This window comes from Podarcis gaigeae, assembly GCF_964106915.1.
Source record: "Podarcis gaigeae genome assembly, chromosome: 2".
Lineage (NCBI taxonomy): Eukaryota > Metazoa > Chordata > Lepidosauria > Squamata > Lacertidae > Podarcis > Podarcis gaigeae.
In genome coordinates this window covers 24886598-24900901 of record NC_139679.1, presented here as the reverse complement: position 1 = coordinate 24900901, position 14304 = coordinate 24886598, and the positions used below count along the sequence as shown (strand labels likewise).

The 14304-nt window shown below is 41.2% G+C and overlaps 1 protein-coding gene across 6 annotated transcripts in view; it reads left to right on the top strand.

Moving 5' to 3' along the window:
* PRKCA (protein kinase C alpha) overlaps window positions 1–14304 on the top strand; it is a 191878-nt gene that overhangs the window by 127478 nt on the left and 50096 nt on the right. The gene's annotated exons all lie outside the window — the stretch shown is intronic.

Here is a 14304-nt window from a genome sequence, read left to right as displayed (position 1 = left end):
CATTTATCAGCTTAGTGAGTGCAAAGCATTATTAGGGTCTGTTTCTGTTAATGCACCAGTCGGAAGTTGAATTTGCGCTGAGCTAGCAGGCTGTTTTCTATGGTCCATCTACTGCTTTCAGTTCCAAGGTTATTATTTCCAAGGCAATAGTAAAATAATAAAAATGTGTCTCATATATACACAATTTGTGTGATGTGTGTATGTATATAAAATAAAGCATTTATTTCTGATTTATTGTGTGTTTGTATATATACACATGCACACCCCTTGAGTCTGGCAGGGCTATCTGTGGTGTACTTTTGTTCAATTATAATTATGATGTTTCAGCAGTTATTTTGAGAAGGAGTTGCACCCATACTGGAAAATTGCACTGGATCCCTAAATTTAATTTGTCCTGTGCTCTAGATAGGGAAGTATACAGTCATACCTCGGGTTACAGACACTTCAGCTTGCATTTTTTCAGTTTATGGACCGCTGAAACCTGGTCGTGCATATATATATGTGTGTGTGTGTATGTATGTATGTATGTGTATATATATATATATATATATTTGCTTTCGTAGATTTTCACGGGTACAGGAATGCAGGTTTTGGTGTCCTCGGGTGTCTTCCCGTGTAAAAGTTGGGGTGTCTAGGCGACGTTTCGACGAGGTCTCACTCGTCATCTTCAGGCTGGTGCTTTCGGCTTCTTGTTACTGGAACAGAGCGGGATCTCAATGTTTGAGTTCCTATAAATACTGTAGAGGGGGTGTGGTGTCTAGCCTCCAATGTTCTGGGCAGAGAGGAAGTTCCCAGGCTAGTGTGCCTTTTCTTCTTTTGTTCCTTAATTACTTGAGAGATACCTTGAGTGATTTCTTGAGTGATATCCTGAGTACCACTTAGGTGGGTCATTAGGTGTGGATTAGTTGCTAAAGTCTTTGTGTCTTGACCTCTTGAACTTTGTGAAGAGTTTTCCTGAGAAGATGGCTGTATTGCACTTAGTTGTGCTTTGGCTTGGCTTCGTGTATAGGGGCGAGCTGTGGTTTTGTGGCTTGTGTCAGCCAGATCTGTGTAGGGATTGCAGGGGGGTGCAGCATCCGGAGGTGCCACCATGGATTGGCTACTGGATGGTGTCAGTAATTCATCTGTGGAGAGGGTCTGGGTTTGGGTCTGGTGTGGTTGATTGGTGTTGGCGTTCTGTGTGCCTCTGGATCTGGTGTCAGTTTTTGTGGGGAGGGCTAATTTCCAGATGTCTGGCAAGCGGGATGTGTCGTCACGCTTGTTCATGTTGTGAGGGTGTTTCTCTATCTCGATGGCTTCCATGATTATTCTCTTGTGGTGATGTTCCGGAACATCACCACAAGAGAATAATCATGGAAGCCATCGAGATAGAGAAACACCCTCACAACATGAACAAGCGTGACGACACATCCCGCTTGCCAGACATCTGGAAATTAGCCCTCCCCACAAAAACTGACACCAGATCCAGAGGCACACAGAACGCCAACACCAATCAACCACACCAGACCCAAACCCAGACCCTCTCCACAGATGAATTACTGACACCATCCAGTAGCCAATCCATGGTGGCACCTCCGGATGCTGCACCCCCCTGCAATCCCTACACAGATCTGGCTGACACAAGCCACAAAACCACAGCTCGCCCCTATACACGAAGCCAAGCCAAAGCACAACTAAGTGCAATACAGCCATCTTCTCAGGAAAACTCTTCACAAAGTTCAAGAGGTCAAGACACAAAGACTTTAGCAACTAATCCACACCTAATGACCCACCTAAGTGGTACTCAGGATATCACTCAAGAAATCACTCAAGGTATCTCTCAAGTAATTAAGGAACAAAAGAAGAAAAGGCACACTAGCCTGGGAACTTCCTCTCTGCCCAGAACATTGGAGGCTAGACACCACACCCCCTCTACAGTATTTATAGGAACTCAAACATTGAGATCCCGCTCTGTTCCAGTAACAAGAAGCCGAAAGCACCAGCCTGAAGATGACGAGTGAGACCTCGTCGAAACATCGCCTAGACACCCCAACTTTTACACGGGAAGACACCCGAGGACACCAAAACCTGCATATATATATATATATATATATATATATATATATATATATATGAGAGACCTTAGAATTCCTATGACATATGATAATAATGAAAGTTCTCTTAACCTACCCCACAGTGTATGCACTAAGAGGAAATTAAGAGAGGGTTTTTGAGTGTCAATTAGTAGACTTTGCAACATTCTCACTTCTCTGCTTGAGAAGAAGCAATAAAGAATCCAGAACCTGCAAGCAGGAACGTTTTAATTAAAATTTGAAGGAGCCTTTATTAATGAAACCTCTTGAAATGAGTTTATCTCAGAGAAACCGCAAGCAGTTGGGGATAATGAAGTGAGAGGTAGACCATTCACTTCTGTGAAATGGGGCTTGCTTCTGAGTAAACATTACAGAAGGATGATGACCATGAGGCAGGGTAACACTGGTAAATATTGCATTACATTGTGCTGTTTAGAACCTCCATTTTAATTCTGTTTGCAGCTTATGGGTAACAGTGCTAGGGGACTCTAGTGTGGAAGCTACATAAAATGGATTAAGCATCTTTTTCATTTTCTTTGTTAAACTTTTTGCATTCATGAACTATTGAAATTGGTTCTAGTGTTCTTTGGCCACCACACATATTCTGCTGCCACTGCGCCACTTGCGCGCAATTTTCGTTCTTTTCCTGGGGCAAAGTTCTTAACCTGGAGCAACCACTTCCTGGTTAGCGGAGTTTGTAACCCGAAGCGTTTGTAACTCGAAGCATCTGTAACCCGAGGTACCGCTGTAGTCATTAGGATTTGTAAAGTGATGCACTTGCCTTAATATATATATATGCTTACAACTACATCAAAACCTCTAGTTGTTACTCAAGGCACTTTATACAATGCAATGAAACTCAATCCAAAGCAAAGCACTTTTTGTAAGACAAAATGGGGACAGAAGAGTGAATTTCACTTTTATATGCATATGGCAAAAATTGTCCATATATTTCAGTGCAAATGTGTGGACAGAATGGCAAGTTTACATCACAGGGTGAAGGATCCTGCCTTAAATAAATTGGTACCATATCCTTTTAGTGACTTAATTCGTATCTAGCATGGCTATTGGGAAGTTTTTTTCCTATTCCAAAAAAGAATTGGACATTAATAATACATCTGCTTTGACCTCTGTGAATTCTATTAAAACATGTTCCCCCTTATGGCACAGATGAAGCAAGATTTGGTGGTTGACTGCTCCTTAGCAAGTTCCTCCAATAGTTGCCTTTATTTCTATTGGTTCGCATCTTAAATTCAGTTTAATCTTGGGCTAGGTCTTTAAACTTTAGAACACCACTTCCATTACTTCCAAATTTGTATTGACTTCCACTTGAGGCCAAGAGCTTCAGTTGATGAATGTGAAAGTAATGCTGTTTTCTTCACACACACACACCTTTCATTTCCCTTTTTGCTGATCTTGGATTTTAATTTAGTGTTATGCAGTGCAAAAATTCTGTAGGAGGCTGAATCAGAGTTCCATTTGCTCTTAAAATGCTCCGTGCAAAAGGTCTTACCTTGCCTGATGCCCTGAAGCAAGAAGAGCTAGTTATTTCGGAATTTTAATGTTTTAGGTTAAAATGAGTTGAATACAAAATTGACACTGTTGCACCATCTCTAGTTACTGAGGAGGTGGCTGCTATGCTTGCCTCAGCTGCTCATACTTCATCTCCCCCTTGGAGGTACACTTTGTCTTCTCTCTCTCTCTCTCTCCCTCTCTCTCTCTCTCTGTGTGTGTGTGTGTGTGTGTGTGTGTGTGTTTTAAAAAACCATAGTTATTTCAGGCTGAAAGAAAGGGAGTGTAGGATATACAGCTACCATAGTCAATATAGGCCTGGACCCAAATGGACTACTTTGAAAAGCAGCTCAGGAGCTTCAACTCGTACAAAATGCAGCCACTCAACTGCTAAGACCATACAGTCAAGCGCTTGTAAAAAAGGGGGAAAGGGACCCCTGAGCATTAGGTCTAGTTGTGGCCGACTCTGGGGTTGCGGCGCTCATCTCGCTTTGTTGGCCGAGGGAGCCAGCGTACAGCTTCCGGGTCATTTGGCAGCATGACTAAGCCGCTTCTGGCGAACCAGAGCAGTGCACGGAAATGCCGTTTACCTTCCTGCCAAAGTGGTACCTATTTATCTACTTGCACTTTGACGTGCTTTCGAACTGCTAGGTTGGCAGGAGAAGGGACCGAGCAACGAGAGCTCACCCCATCGTGGGGATTCGAACCTTCTGATTGGCAAGTCCTAGGCTCTGTGGTTTAACCCACAGTGCCACCCGCGTCCCAAGCGCTTGAGTATATTGCAAATATTGTACTGGTTACCATTAGGTTTCTGAAGCCAGTTGAAAGCACAGGTGATTACCTTGAAAGTCATGAATGGTTTTGGACTGGGTCACATACGGGGCCACCTACATCTGTATCAACCTGCTCAGATGCCGAAATGCAAAGATAATTTGGTCGGCAGGCAAACAGAATAGGGTCCTCTTAGTGGCAGCTATACTCCACCTTGTTCGGGTTTGATGGTCAGCTGCAGGTGTAAGACCGGGGGAAAGAGTTATGTTGGGTTTATTATAGAGAACTCATTGAAAATGTCAACCTAGCATATTGTGGCTGTGAAAATGTCAAATTCTTGATTAAGACCTTCAGACTCATGGAGGACTCTCATCTAAGTAGGAATGATAGGCCTGGGGAGATAAGGCTTCACAATGTGCCACAGTTTCTCCTTGCCAGCTTGTTTACAGATTCAGATAAAGCCAAGGTAAATAGAAGCTACTTATTTACAGCAAGTAAAAATGTACAGTATTTCCTGATGACCTAGAAACTGTGGCCCTATTGTTAGGAAGGGGGGGGGGAGGCAAAACAAAAGTGGGGTCATGTTACTTCCAAGTCACCCAAAAAGCTGAAATTTATCACTCATAGAGAACAAGGTATACTGATTACTAAACCAGTCTGAAAAGGGGAATTTTTGCTGTTAGCCCTCAACACTTGCGGGTATTTCCCCCATATAATAAATCAAGTCGATCTGCATATGAGGTAGAATGTTGGACTGTGGGAATTCTGTTGCCTCTTCACATACAGGAATCAGTCTTGGATTTGGGAAGATAATATTTCCAGTAGGAGCCAAGAACTTGTTTGCAGGATGCAAGCTTCATTTACATCGTATGTGTTTTATGTCATAATACTTGGTGAAGAGGCTTATTTAAGTTTTCAGGGTATGAGAGTTCCACAGTTGTGGGGCAATGACTAAGAACGTATATCCATGCATCCTTATAGTTGTTGCCATAGTTTTATTATTTATACTCCAGTGTTAGAGGGTGCTTGGAGATCATCATGACTAGAGTGTAGGAGATTCTTAAAGACTAGACTTGAGCTGTTTACACTGTGCTAACATTTCAAAGGCATATTGTATAAGCCACTGTTCTATTTTCATGTACACGCTTTCCTCCACTATGGAATATATATGGAGGTGTTTTCTTCCTTAGTTTAAGGAGAGTTCTTTTGGCTTCCAATGCGAATGGCACTCTGTAAAACTGAGAATTTATGGGATTTGAATTCAGGAGCAAGAATAATGGCTGGTCATCACATTCTTTATTTAGGCAGCTTGTGAAAGAAGGTAATTTTCATATTTAAAAAGGCACTCATATTTTGCTGATTGAACATCCTGCTGAATGACTTCAGCCGTGACTTCTGTGTGATAATGAACACCAGAGTTTTAGATAGGATTGGACTGAAGCAACCTACCCACCCCAAGTTTGTTACTGCGTTTCCAAAGCTTCACTGAAGCAATTTCCCCTCCCTACTGTTAACATGTATTTATTAATTTAGAAGATTTCTAAGTCACTTTACATTCAGAAGACTTGTCAAATCATTGAACAGGAGATAGAAATCAAATACAATTTAACCGAGTTTCAGAGCGTTAAATAAAGTAGAGATCTAATGATGTACAAAAGAATAACAGAACTATGTATAAAATAGAGATAAAATAAAATAGAGATCAAACATAAACTCAGATCTTACAACAATGTAACAGTCAAGTACACTGTGAAGAAATCTCAAAACAATGATACAATGCGTAGGTCAATTACAATTCAAAGAAATCAAGCAATATACCAAACAGAACTTGAAGACAAAAAAATAATTAAGTCTCAAAATGGTATACAGTATAAAAATCAAATGCAGTATAAAGTATTAATAATCAAATAAAACTTTTAAAAATAACCTTATACTATTAAATCATTAACACCTACAAAGACAGGTGACAGATAATGTCAGATATAATAAAGCATCACAATATTTTTTATGTTATATATTAACATTATTTTCTCCCCAGTCCCCACACTCAAATAGAGACTTTTTAATGCTCTGTGATTATTATAGACTTACCTTTCAGAAGTCAGACCTGTGAATGTAATGAAGAGTCATTGCCCTCATGAGGCATATTAAAATAGTATTGCTGAACTGAGAATAGTAGTGTGTTACAGAGCCTCATAATGCAGAGGGCCATAATGAAGATGATAACTGGAATGAAATTTGATGCCATAAGGAAAACACAGTCCTCATAATTTATTTTGGTGCTTAGACCAACAGCTCCACTGCAAAAATAAAAATGCAAAAGTCTAATGTTTCATTTATGGTGTCATTTGACAACTCAGTAGAATAATATTTGATGTGTGTGTGTGTTTCATGTGGGCAATGTGTTTCATACTCTCTAAGAGCAATGGGCAATGTGTTTCGTACTCTCTAAGAGCATATTATTGCCATCAAAAGTAATATAATTTGGGAAAGGTTGGCTTCTGGTATCTGTAATATTGATTGCATTGGAGATTAGATTCACTCTCTAATATTTATTGCATTGGAGATTAGATTCAGTCTCAACCTATCAAGCAGATGTGATTGAGGCACAGACTAATTTCCATTTGGCACGTAGGGGAGTGAAGTTCTCAACAGCATAGGAGAAAGGGAGAGGTCTAAGCATTTGCAGTGCCGAAAATATGCAATAAATCATTAAACATACTCTGTTGTAGATTTTACTGTCAGCAAGTCCCTGCCTCCACTGTTGCTTAGAACAAAACACAAATCCTAAAAAAACCACCACATTATTTCAGTGTAACATTTCAAAAGTACAGAATGCTTGAAGCTCTTGGTCATAATTGAGAATTAGTGACTCTTCAAGTTCAGTGTATTTATTATTTGTATTTTGTCTGAGGTTTAATCTCTTGCCCACCTTATTCCAGAGATTGGGGTATGTAGCATTAAATTAACAAGCAGGTTAGTATAGAATAAAACTGATAACATTTAAAAGATTTAAAAAGGCAATCCCCACCTCCCGGATTTAAAGTAATATGAAAGGGGAAGGGATTTGTGTCAAAAGACACTGGATTTTTAGGGGGAAAGTATTCTCCTGAAACAGCTGCTGGGTTCTTTCTGTTATCCTCAGTGATGTCAGACCCTCCAAATGTCCCCATTTTCCAGGAACAGTCCCAGATTTACAGAAGCTGTCTTGGTTCTGATTAGATCCCAGAATGCCTTGCTTTTTCTTAAAGGTAAAGGTAAAGGGACCCCTGACCATTAGGTCCAGTCATGACCGACTCTGGGGTTGCGGCGCTCATCTCGCTTTATTGGCCATCCCTATTTTCACTGGAGAAATATTGGAAGATATGGAGTTCTGCGACCCCCCCAAGCCAATGAGATTAGCAACCTACAGAGGACAACTGAATGCAGCCCTCTATAGGGAAGTTTTTAAAAAAAGTTTAATGTTTTATTGTGTTTTTAAATATGTTGGAAGCCAGTTAGATGGGTGTCATATTAATAACAATAACAATACAGTGGTACCTTGGGTTAAGTACTTAATTCGTTCCGGAGGTCCGTACTTAACCTGAAACTGTTCTTAACCTGATGCACCACTTTAGCTAATGGGGCCTCCTGCTGCTGCCGCGCCGCCGGAACACAATTTCTGTTCTCAACCTGAAGCAAAGTTCTTAACCTGAAGTATGTAACCTGAAGCGTATGTAAACTGAAGCGTACGTAACCTGAGGTACCACTCTAATAATAATTGAAAAAGATGTGCCTATTTTCATCAGATAAATATTGGAGGGTATGCGGAGTGGGTTTTATTGGAAATATTTTCCTATGCAAATTAGAGTAATAGAGGTCTTCAGCAGACTGAGTCATATATAGAAGCAGTTGGAATATACTGGTACCCACATGATGTTTTCTCCCCATGGGGCTCTCACAAGAAACTGTAACTTTTGGTTGCCTTATTCTCCCTAGAAGCTATTGGCATCTCTAAGTAGGGTTTCTATTTAGGAACTTAGCAATTCCTTGCAAATTGAACTCTTGTGACTCTTTTTCTTCAAGGTTTTAAAAGCCTTTATATTCTTCAATATTATAAAAGCCTCATAAAAGGCACAGAAACAGTTCTACATGGGGGAGCTAAGCATGGGGGAGGGGGAGCTTTCTGGAGAAAGGGAGGGCTTCTAATTTACTTTCCAAGGCTATTTTTTTTTTTTATTTAGTGTGTCTGTGTTAACATCAAACCTCTCATTTGGGGAGTAAAGAGCTGCTCCTTTCAGCTATGCCTGACCCTGTCTCATTAAAAATAGGCTGCCATCAAAGAGGTGGACTACAGAGACAGTATTTCTCTCCGAATACCATCATCATCCTGCTCTTTTGAAAAAGAAGCACTCGTTCAACGGAGGGAGGAGGCAAAATCAGAGTGCTAATTATGCAGACAAAAATACAAATAGGCCAGAAAACAAAAAAAGGAGCAAAATAATGACCTTTTTCTTTAGCAACCTGTGTTTAATGTGAACTTTACTAACAATTCTTCTTTGAGCATTCTCCCTTTGTTTTGTGCCATTCAGTAGACTCATTCGCACAACGTGCTAATGCAATATTTGCACATAATACGATGCCAAGGTACATGGCCTGCTTTAGTAATATACGTGTGTTTCACCCTCACACCTTCTGTAATTGGCAGTGAAACAAACCCCGGAGTGCCAGGCTTAGCATTACACCTGAACCAGTGCTTGTACTGTGTTTCTCCCAAAGAAACCATTATTGGGAAGCCAGTAACAAACCTTGGCTTCACGTTGTGGGTTGTTTAGAGAGGGTTATGCTCTCCCATGAGGCTTATGTAGCTTAGCCCCTGGGTAGTATGTAGTGGCAGGACCATGGCAGAAGCTCAACAGCTGTGATCACTCTGGAGACCTGCACCTGTTTAGACTAAGCCATGGTTTGCACTACATCCAAGCCAATTAGAGTAAACCATGGTAGCACACTACATCAGGTCATTGTGCCACCCTAGCTTTCTAATTAGGGACCTTTGGCCACCTCATGAGAAGAGAAGACTCCCTGGAAAAGACCAATTAGAGTAAACCATGGTAGCACACTACATCAGGTCATTGTGCCATCCTAGCTTTCTAATTAGGGATTTGTTTCCCAGGATTTTTATTCAGTTTAAGCTAAGTGCTGCTTTTCTGCAAATTTAAATGATCATTTGTATTCTGGAAAGTATAGATTTACCCATATCTAATACTACACTTTTAATGAGGGTGAAAGAGGAAAGCACAAAATATGGTCTGAAGCTCAACATAAAAAAAAACCAACAACAACCCAAGATCGTGGCCACTGGGCCCATCACCTCCTAGCAAATAGAAGGGGAAGAAATGGAGGCAGTGAGAGATTTTACTTCCTTGGGCTCCATGATCACTGCAGATGGTGACAGCAGCCACGAAATTAAAAGACGCCTGCTTCTTGGGAGAAAAGCAATGACAAACCTAGACAGCATCTTAAAAAGCAGAGACATCACCTTACCAACAAAGGTCCGTATAGTTAAAGCCATGGTTTTCCCAGTAGTGATGTATGGAAGTGAGAGCTGGACCATAAAGAAGGCTGATCGCCAAAGAATTGATGCTTTTGAATTATGGTGCTGGAGGAGACTCTTGAGAGTCCCATGGACTGCAAGAAGATCAAACGTATCCATTCTGAAGGAAATCGGCCCTGAGTGTTCACTGGTAGGACAGATCCTGAAGCTGAGGCTCCAATACTTTGGCCACCTCATGAGAAGAGGCAACTCCCTGGAAAAGACCCTGATGTTGGGAAAGATTGAGGGCACAAGGAGAAGGGGACAACAGAGGATGAGATGGTTGGACAGTGTTCTCGAAGCTACCAGCATGAGTTTGACCAAACTGTGGGAGGCAGTAGAAGACAGGAGTGCCTGGCGTGCTCTGGTCCATGGGGTCACGAAGAGTCGGACACGACTAAACAACTAAACAACAACAACAACAATACTACTACACTGAGCTGTTTTCCTCTCCCTGCAATGCATATAGTATGTAATGGTGCAGCAAGCAGTTCATTTGATTTCGTTTTGAAGCTTACAAAACATTTCAAGTAAAATGATGCAACCTATACATGTTGCTTTCCTTACTTGGCATTATATTTTTAATGCTGGGTTTCATAGTGTAGAACAATAATTTAAGAAATGTTTCTTCTGGCCTTTTATTGAACAAATATACCCTTTGCTGTGTGCTTTTGTGACATGGCTAGAGATTCTCGGCCCTTTGCTTTTCATTGTTTATTGTTTCTGTTAGACAAAAGCTCTAGTGTGCCGCTGTAACTCCCACCACAGTCATGCTTTTATTTTCAGAAAGGAAAATGGGTCATTTTCTCAAAAGCTGGTTGGGGAGAGATGTTCCAAGTTGTGATTTTTCCGTGGAGCTGTTTCTGCACACAATTAAAGTTTACAGAATATTAGACTCTGGTTTATCCAACACCTAAGTTAATTATTCAGATACTTTCTACCTTCAGAAATCAAGTGAAAGCCGCAGCAGTGACCCAAATCACCTGCCTCAAATGTCTGCAAGTTGTTGTTTTATTGTGGTAATAGAAATTAAGCTGGGAGACAGTTTAAAAACAAATCGCGTTGCTTGAATCCAGGGTTCCTACACTTGCAGGACGTTCCTGCTGGAAAAGTGGTGGAGAAGTCATCTTCCCCTGATATTTCTTTCCTTCCTGTAGCCCTTTTACTCATTGAAAATCTCTTCTGGTGGACTGGATGCCCCTCTAGGACTGTGTGGGTGAGAGAGTAGGGGGCTGCAGCGGGGAGAGAAAATGGGCAAAAATCACCTGCCTACTTTCTCTCATGGGAGCCTACACTGGATTGCAGTCTCCTTCCTCAAATGAAAGGGCAGGGGCCCCCATTCTTTAATAGCTTTTGTCTCTTTTTAGCAACTGTTAATTTTAAACATCTTTTGAAAGTTTTTAATACCTGTTTTTAACTGTTATTTAATGAGAATTTTAATGTTTCGTTTTATATTTTTGTGGACGTTTTAGAGGTTTTTTTTTGCAATCAAGCAGTATATAAATTTTGTTAAATAAATATAAATTAAAAATAAAGGATTTGGTTTTCTGCAGATGCATTTATGTGTCTGTATGAAGCCAGACAGTGAACTGGTAGGACTAGAAAGTACAAAACATAATGGTATTGAATTTAACTATGGCTTTCTGCTTTCTACACTTCTCAGTGCAGACTTGATACCTGCTTTCAGTTTCACTGTGAATTGTCCACCATCTCTTCTTCTTTTTTATGCAGAGACTGTGGAAAACAAAAGTGTTTTATCTGCTAGGTTGTGTGTGTGTGTGTGTGTATGAGAGAGAGATTATCACAAGAATAAGGTGATTATTATAATATTACTTTCCATATGTATGGAGACATGTACTTAAACCATAACTTACCGGTAATTCTTTTGGGCAACTTGTGGATACAGTTTCATCTTAAAGCCACCCCAGCAGTTCTGAAAGGTAGGTAATGTTTTGAGCCCAGAATTATTAGATGCAGTCATTCTTGATACATAATGATGCCTCTGGCTGCTTCTAAAACTTCACCAAATGTTTGACTTCATTGGAAATTTGGTGAAATTTGCTGTTTGTTTATTGCAAATGAATGTGAACCAAATGTTCTAAGCTGAAAGCAGGTGGGTTTAAGGTCAGCAATACAAAACCCAGACGTTGATAGTTAATATTTCCAAAGCAGAACTTTCCGTGACATATTCCCTTTATTGCCCATCGCACAAATGACCACATGGGCATCTTACAGTCTTCAGTTCAGCATGGGAGAAATCATTGTATATTGCCACTAAATATATCTATTGACATCTCTGTCTCTTGTCTTTGGGCAGTAAAATCACAGAGGGGGTGGCAGCAAACTAAGTGCCATCTAACTTCGTTAATTTTACCTGTGATTCCTAGCATGAGACATACTGGCATGGTTTTTATTATGTCATTAGCAATAAGTTGCTAAATGCCACAGGTAGAGAAAAATAAGTATGAACAAGAGTTCATTAATAGGATACAGTATTCCTCCTATTATTCTCCCAGCCATGCTCTGAGCAGAGTTGTTATGGAATCCAGAAATGCTCCACACTTACTTCTCTAGGTGTTATTTGCACTAGCCTGAATCTAGTGCTTGCATCATGGTCCTCCATTCCAGTGAAAAGGAGTGAAGTGAGGTGGTCATTCTGGAAGAGGTGTGGGCAACCTTTGGCCCTCCAGATGTTGCTGAACTGCAACTCACATCATCCCTGGCCAGTGGCCACACTAGCTGGGGCTGATGGGAGTTGTAGTTAGAATCATAGAATTGTAGAGTTGAAAGGGACCCCAAGGTCCAGCCCCGTGAGATGCAGGAATCTCAGCTAAAGCATCCATAACAGATGGCCATCCAACCTCTGCTTAAAAACCTCCCAAGGATAGAGAGTCCACAACTTCCTGAGAGAGACTGTTCCATCTATAGTGGGGCTGCAGGTTGCTCACCCATGCTCTATTAGATCAGCACCAGGTTCAGTTGTTGTTGTTGTTGTTGTTCTGCAAGGGAACACAAAGTCAGTTAAGAGAAAATTCATTGTTGGATAGAGTAGTGTGAGGCTTCCTCTTCATAACTGAATGGGAATTTCAGGGCTGAATAAAGAAAACACACAAGGATGCAGACAGCGCAGTGGGGCTATTGTATCATATGGGCAATATACCGGTAAGGTAAAGGTAAAGGTACCCCTGCCCATACGGGCCAGTCTTGACAGACTCTGGGGTTGTGCGCCCATCTCACTTAAGAGGCCAGGGGCCAGCGCTGTCCGGAGACACTTCCGGGTCACGTGGCCAGCGTGACATCGCTGCTCTGGCGAGCCAGAGCCGCACACGGAAACGCCGTTTACCTTCCCGTTGGTAAGCGGTTCCTATTTATCTACTTGCACCCGGAGGTGCTTTCGAACTGCTAGGTTGGCAGGCGCTGGGACCAAGCAGCGGGAGCGCACCCCGCCACAGGGATTCGAACCGCCGACCTTTCAATCGGCAGGTCCTAGGCGCTGAGGCTTTAACCCACAGCGCCACCTGCGTCCCAATATACCGGTAACTTGTGCTAAAAACTTGCAATGCAGAAAAGTCTCTCAACATTGCCTAGGAATGGTTTTTAAAATGGTGTTGCTCATCTCACAATAAAATGTGAGCAGGCATGCCAGTTAATTGTTATATAATTTTTAAAAACCAACTTACAATAAGATTGTTTTTTGACATGGGCTCTGCGGGTTTGTATGATTACCATTGTTCAAAAGGAATTTTAATCCATAGGGAGCATACTCCCTTATACTGAGTCAGGCCATTGATCCATTCAGTATTGTCTGCACTGACTGGTAGCAGCTCTCTAGGGATTCAGACTTTCTCAGTGCTGCCTGGATATTCTGGGATTGAACCAGTGCCTTCTACATTCAGAACAGATGGTCTATTGGTGAGCAACAGGCATTCCCCTAACTCTGTTTCTGTGTGGTTGAGAAAAATACAAGTGTGTTAGACAATTTACACAATAAGACACTGGCGACGATCCTGTTTTATCAGATCAGCTTAAGTTTCTTTTCTTTTTGCTGTGGGGGATTGATTTTTTTTTAATAAGCACATCCCACTAATATTTGTGGGCTAGGAGTATTGCGTTGGATGTGATGAATGAGAAACTGAGTGCAGGTGTTATTGACTTCCTAAAAAAATATGCATGAGGGTTTGAGGACACAACAGTACTGTTGTTGTCCTTACTAATAATCAAATACTCCCCCAGTCAACCCACACCCGCATACCTAATGCAGAATTTAGCATTCCAAGCAGTCGGTTCTTTTGCTTGCCCTTCTACTATTGTTTTTCTCCAGATCTAGCTCCAAATCGCATGCATTTAAATTGTTCTTGGCCCAGTGGGACTGAAAAC